The 7,201-nt window shown below is 38.0% G+C and overlaps 1 long non-coding RNA gene across 2 annotated transcripts; it reads left to right on the forward strand.

The window, feature by feature from the left end:
* Positions 1-5,114: 5,114 nt before the first annotated feature.
* LOC106305018 lies at positions 5,115-6,801 on the forward strand. Of its 2 annotated transcripts, XR_001262899.1 has the most exons (6): positions 5,130-5,329; positions 5,459-5,740; positions 5,822-5,938; positions 6,031-6,096; positions 6,359-6,455; positions 6,549-6,801. It is a non-coding gene; the product is annotated as an uncharacterized LOC106305018 (long non-coding RNA). The 2 variants fall into 2 exon arrangements; XR_001262898.1 differs by having other exon boundaries at positions 5,115-5,740.
* Positions 6,802-7,201: the final 400 nt, after the last annotated feature.

A 7,201-nucleotide genomic window follows, 5' to 3' on the forward strand; every position in this document is an offset into this window, starting at 1 on the left:
CAGCGTGCCTTTTGTTTTATGAACAACCTTAGGAAACTTCTTTCTGTGCAGCTTCCCAAACACACAGTGCTCACAGAACTCAAGGCTCTTGGTCTTATGTCCACAAAGAAGATCCTGCTTCAACAGAATCTGCATCCCACGCTCGCCCATATGTCCCCTCATATGCCACAACTTGTCCATATCTTCCTTGCGAACCTCTAGAGATGCAACATTTGCTGAACTTGAAACCGTAGAACCTTCCAGCAAATACAAAGTACCATGAATGAAACCTCTGAGAATCACATATGAACCTCTGTAGACACTCAGAACTCCATCTCCACCTGAATACTTGAAACCTCTGCTATCCAAAAGACTAACTGAGATCAAGTTCTTGGACATAGATGGAACATGTCTAACTTCAGTCAACGTGCAGACTCTATCATCATGTGTCCTGAGCTTAATAGAACTGATTCCTTCAATATCGCAAGCAAAGTCCTTCGCCATCTTGATCTTGCCATCAGTCACTGCCTCATACTCTGAGAACCATTCTCTCCTTGGACACATATGATAAGATGCGCCTGTGTCCAGGACCCACACATCTCTAGGATGTGTTTTTCCATGAGCAACCAGCTCAATATCTTCATCAGATTTAGCCTCATTCTCGGCTACCGCAGCGGAACCAGTCTGCTTCTTATTCTTAGGACAATCAGATTTCTAATGTCCTTTCTCTTTGCAGTAATTGCAAATATCAGTTGGTTTAGGACCCTTTGAAAATGACCTTTTGTCTTTCGACTTCTTGCCTTTTCCAAAGTTCTTTCCACCACCTACAAACAACCCAGAAGCTTGGTCGTCTGTACCAGAACCAGATGCCTTGTGTCGCAACTCCCTGCTATGAAGTGCTGACCTGACTTCCTCCAAACTCATTGTATCCTTACTCCCTATGAATGACTGAACAAAGTTCTCATAGGAGTTTGGTAGTGATACCAACAAAATCAGTGTCGCATCCTCATCTTCCACCTTAACATCAATATTCCTCAGTTCCAACAAGATGGAATTTAGACTGTAAAGATGAACTTGGAGTTGTGTTCCTTCTTGCATCCTCAGAGCGAAAAGACGTTGTTTCCAAAGTAGCTTCTTAGTTAGAGACTTCGTCATGTATAGACTCTCTAACTTTGACCACAAATCAGCTGCAGCATCAACACCGGAAACTTCGATGATGATCTCATCTTCCAGACACAACAAAATTGTTGAATACGCCTTCTCTTCAGGTTCAACCTTCTTCCCTGACAACGGTGCCCAAAGACCTTGTTGCTTCAGCAACGCCTTCATCTTGATTTGTCAGAGACTGAAACTGTTCCTTCCAGTAAACTTGTCGATCTTCATATTCATCCCAGACATCTTCTCACCAGATTCAACCCGAAGCTCTGATACCAGTTTGTTGTGACGGATGTGAGAAGATAGAGTTTAACAGATGAATAAACAATAAAAAAAGACACAGAGATTTAACGTGGTTCACCCCTAACGGCTACATCCACGGGAAAAGAGAGATTTTATTGATGGAGGAATTACAGAGATCTGTCTACAAGAAGATCAGATCTAGTTTCTCTACGGCTGCTAACTAGGTTTAGAGGAGGCACAAAATATATATAGTTGTGTCCCGGAAAATCCTAGCACTGGTGGGCCTCAAAAGACTAAGGCCCAACAGATTCAATGCATTATTCAACAGTTACAGCCGCAACTCATTTACCACTAGGTCAATTCAACGTTGGTAGAAAAAAAATTATCCTTTAAAAATCAATTTTGTTTGGATTTAATTATTTTTAAAATCGAAATGACCAAAAATAACCAAAAATATCTATTATACTAAAAATAGTTTTTTAAACACTAGATTTTTCTTTATTTTTAAATGATAATTTACCTGCAAATTAAAAAACTAAAGATAAGACAATGATAAACATATTGGACAACAATCTTCTTACTTATCCTATTCTAGATTGGTATTCGTGAGATACATTGGTGAATGTCTTGTCCAAAATTAATTTTGCTTCACACTGTTGCTCTGCTTTTTTCCACTCTAGCGGCTTGAGACGAGCGCAGCTTGATCGTGAAGGAAACTTGTCGTCTGACACATGTCTTAATCCGACAAAGATTAGTCTTCTCTTTCGTCTGGAAATCAGTTTGTTGAAATCTGCACTTTTAGAAACCAAAACACAAAACCACCTGGCATATGGAGACAAGCTTGATAATATTAGTAAGGATCTGCACAGATAAGAAAACTGTTATACCGAACACCACTGACATGTTGTCCAAAGATTTTCCTGGATTGGCACAACAAATGACATGCCCACACGAAGGAAACTCCAGCTTGTATGACCAACCAAACCTTAATACTCCTCCCATGACTCGTTTTTGAAAACCAAGACACAATTTAACTTCTACTTCTAGTAAGACGAATCAAACGGCGAGGGATGTTGAAACTAACTACTTAAATGTATGGATGTCATGTCTCTCCTATATCTGATGTCATGTCTTCCTTACGACGCCGTTACCTACAAAAGAGAAGCAAAAGAGTTTAATTCATCACTAAAGGACCACAGCCCGAACAATGATGCTGGGATGGCTCCACCCTTAAAACGAGCCACCACTAAATAGATCTCTGGTATGTAATGACCAAAAAACAGTGACTTTTACACGTGTATCATCATCGAGAAACAAATAATTATTCTTCTATTACATGCCAAATCCATGACTGTGTGATGATTCGGTTGTGTAAAAATCTGCAGGCCCTTAAAAAAAGTATGGGTGGCCGATCCAAACCGACCATCGAGAATTTTATGAAAGTCTGATGGATCTACGAACTCAATTGAAAACCTAAAACAAAGATCCGAAGCCTCCGACGCATTCACGCATGTCTCATCGTTACTCCACTACCCCTCGACAGCCTCCATTACACGGAACAGATACTGGTATTTGAAATGCAAATACCAAACTGAACCTCTACTCTTCTACCCCTCGTCAAGCTGAACCTCTCCTCCAGGAATGGAGTGTAAGGCTTTATTTGAAATACAAGTAGTTTGATAAAAAAAAAAAAATTATCACATAGTTTTTAGTGCAAGTTACATCAAATCATAAATTTTATCGTTACTCCACTATAATACTACATGTCTCTGATAAATCTTCTAAATTGATTTAAGATAAAGACTACCATTCTCATAATGATATAGTAATTTTTAATGAATGTTAAGCTTGTTCAACCAATGTTTTTTATATAAGGTATGTAATGTAAAAAAAAAAAAAAAAAGGTATGTAATGTCAGTTAAAAGTTTTTAGCAGAAGAGATTTAAATTGAGATTCAAAAAATGATCTTGTAATTTTAATATTAGCCATGATTTTCTTATTGGTGAATACACATTTTCTCATGCACCTGAATATAAAATTTCCGTTATTTTTATGCATATCAATATATTTAGAAAAATTTACTAAAATGACACAAATTAATTGTGTTATTACTAGAACGACTCGTATCTTTTAAGAAAATTTAGAATATTTTCTGGTCAAAATTGCCCTTGTCCACAGTTATAACAGAAAAAAATCTTTACCAAAGTGCTCTTCGGCGTATTTATTTTCAAAAAATAAATCTATCGACTAATAAGTATGATTATAAAAAGAAATCTATCATTAAAGTGGTAACGGACTTTCTTATAAATGTCAGATTTAGTTAGACGTAATATGAGGTGTGACAATTATTGCCCAAGATGTGGAGAAGTGGAGGAGACCGTCACACATGCAATTTTTGAATGCCCACCAGCTCTTCAAGTGTGGTCTTTATCATCAACTCCGGCATGCCCAAATATTTTGCCGGTTTCTAGCGTCTACACAAATATGGATTATCTATTCTGGAGGAAGAATGCTATCATTGGGCCAGAGCAAGATAGGGATCCTTATCCCTTGATGATATGGTACATTTGGAAGGCTAGGAATGAAAAACTCTTCAGGGGAATAGATAGAGGTCCTTTGGAACTAGTTAGACATGTAGAGAGTGAATGCCAAGCATGGTTTGATGCTAATGAAGTGGCACAAGCAGTGACACAAGATAATATAAATGAGGAACCCCAAGTCGTAAGCTTGGGAAACATTTGCTTGTTAGATGGATCTTGGACATCTTCTGCTAACTTTAGTGGAAGCGGATGGGCATGGATGGATAGTTCTGGGAACACTCAACTTATGGGGACAAGAAACTTCCCCCGACGCGAATCAGCCTTGCACTCGGAAGTAGAAGCACTGCGGTGGGCGATGGAGAATATGCTACAACATTCGACTTGCCAGAGCTTTGGGACAGACTGTAAGGAACTAATTGCAATGGTAAAGGACCCTCAGGCGTGGCCAAGCTTTTCGACGGAATTGGAGAGGATAGAGACGCTACAGATATGCTTCCCGGAATTCAACATCACTCACGTTCCACGGACGCACGATCAGATTGCTGATTTTTTTGGCTAAGACTGCTAGATCTTTCCATAGGGAGTTACATTTTGTTGGTTGTTCTATTCCGGTTTGGTTACCCAGACCACCTCAAATTTGAGTAATATAAGCTTTTTGACGTCAAAAAAAATGTCAGATTTTTTTCCACGGCAGAGTTAATTGTCCGATTTAAATTGAAAACGAAATTTAGGGATATGTCTTGCGAATGAAGTAACAGATTTGTTATAAATGATAGATTTTTGTAGTCGACTTATATTTTATGTACAGACTTATTTTCTTTTGTTCGACTTATTTTTTTTATGGAAAAGTTACATATCCGACTTAAAATTGTTGGCAGACTTTTTTATTTATGTGGTGGCAGACTTAATTTATGTCGTAGCAGATTTGTTGACGGAAATCTGGGTTTGTGTAAACTAGATTCGAAATTAATGTTGAATTAAATTTGGTTTACCTTAATTTCAAACCTGGTTTTTTTGTTAGTGTAATTAAAATTAGAATCTATTAATATAAAGTACACATGGTCTCTCTCCTGGTTAAGACACGTCATCAAATAGTCTCCTCTGTGTGCGACACCTGTCCCACCATCTTCAACGATGCGTTTCATTAACTCCATTCCATGAGATACGTGGGCTTCGTTGTGTGTTGGCAGTGCTTGATAATGTCAACAAGGACCCAGCCCCTTATCACTAATTTAGGGTTCATCACAATCTTCCGCAATTAGAGAGTCTGAGATGCAGAGGTCGGCATGATGATTCCGTTTGTTGGAGTTTCGATCATGTCTTTTCACCTTCGTTCCATCCATTGAAATGAGACAATTTCCAGATCCAACGCATTAAAACACGTTCTTAACTACTGAGCCACGAACTACAATGTGTGTGAATCTTCTTAGATACCATTATCTCAAAATATGGTTTTCTCTCTCTCCTTCGAGGGTTTCTGTGAGATTCTAAGTTCCCATGTGGTTGTTCAGAGTTGTAACAGTTTATGTATCTGACCGCAGCATTCGGAGCTAGAAACGGCGGTGTTAGGCCGTTCCAGGATGCAACAGGTCTTCAATTGCTTCATCTCGGCGGCGGCAGTTTTGGAAACTAACGATGCTAACTCCCAAGAACGCCGGTGGTTTCACGTCGTTGCTTGAGCCTCCACCTACACAAGCAGTGTATCTTCTCCATTTCACTGATTTACGGAATCGTTTTAGATATCTCCACCGCCGCTTCACCGTTACGGAACATTGACTAGCAAGAACAATCGGTCTCGCAAGAGAAAATAACTCGACAAGAAGGTGAGACACAAGTTATGTTTTGTTGACATTTGATGCCAGTGATTGATGAATCCTTGACACATATCCTAACATTATTTATAGGCTAACTTCTCAACGAAGAAGAAGAACTAAAGCTTGGAAGAGAACGAGAAGCTTTCATATGTTCATGTTAGAGCTCGCCGTGGTGAAGCAACAGATAGCCATAGCTTAGCAGAACGAGTAACATAGCATCTCACATATTTGCTCAACGTTTCCTTTTTTATCTTAATCAGTGGATTAATTTCTAATTCATTACTAATGTTCGATTATAGGCAAGAAGGGAGAAGATTAATACACGGATAAAGCTGCTACATGAACTGGTTCCAGGCTGTGATAAGGTTTGTCTCTCAGATAATGACTTGCGATCAATATGCTAATTAATCTTTAGGTATTTGAGTGTGCTTAATGACAAAATATTTTCTTAATAGATTCACCTAAAAAGTAAGAATATTGAATAGTTTTGATGATATAGTTTCTTTTTGTTAACTAATCAACACAAAAAGTGGATTGCTTAATTGCTTTTTTATGAAGAAGAGTGGTATCTGGTGTGCCAAAGTGGCCTTGAAGGTCTTAACTTTATTATTTCTGTGTTGGGAGAAGTATTCTCACAGGAAAAATTCTGGCTTGAAATCAGAATGGAGCCTTCGTCAAGAAGATAACAATAAAAGTTCCGGAAATGACTTGAGAGACAATTTGAGTAGGGATAGATTAATCTTTTTGCACATACTCTGTTTTTTATTTGTAAAACAAACGTAGCAATGGCTAAGTAGAGCAGCCAATGTTTCTGCAGGTGACTTCAAAGGTGATGGAGCAGACGATGCAGAAGAAGAGAACAATGATTTCTTCTATGATTCCGAAACTGACCACGTCCATTACGTAATTAAAATTTTGTTTTTCTTATTGTACTTTCAAGCTTCTATAGGAAATTTTTTAATGAGATTCAGTGAGTTTAGAGACTTTTATGATTCTGAGTGATACTTTTGGATTGTTTGGAAGGTCTCAACTTCTCGGATGGGGCTAACGTGTAATTATCTTTTTTGTTTTTTTTTCTTTTCTTTTTGCTACAACTAACGTGTAATTCTCAATCTCTCAAACCTTCATATGCTTTTATCAAGGAAACACAAGAAACTAGAAAACATGCACTACAAGAAAACACAAACTTAGCGAGGAAAATTAACGAGAAAAAACAATCCTCGTAAATTTGCGTCAAGTTTACGACGAATTTACGTGAAAAACTAAAGTCATCGTTATTTCCTCGTAACGTAACGACAAAACTGTTTCGTCGTAAAGTGGATGTAATTTTACGAGTATTTTACGAGGAAAAACTATTTCCTCGTAAATACGACGTAAACTTTGCGTGGTATTTACGAGGTAATAGTTTACGTGTATTTAGCGAGGAAATTTTTGAATCCACCAACTTCATAGGTGTTACACGTTTTTTTT

The sequence above is a fragment of the Brassica oleracea genome, chromosome C7 (genome assembly GCF_000695525.1).
Source record: "Brassica oleracea var. oleracea cultivar TO1000 chromosome C7, BOL, whole genome shotgun sequence".
NCBI classification, from domain to species: Eukaryota; Viridiplantae; Streptophyta; class Magnoliopsida; order Brassicales; family Brassicaceae; genus Brassica; species Brassica oleracea.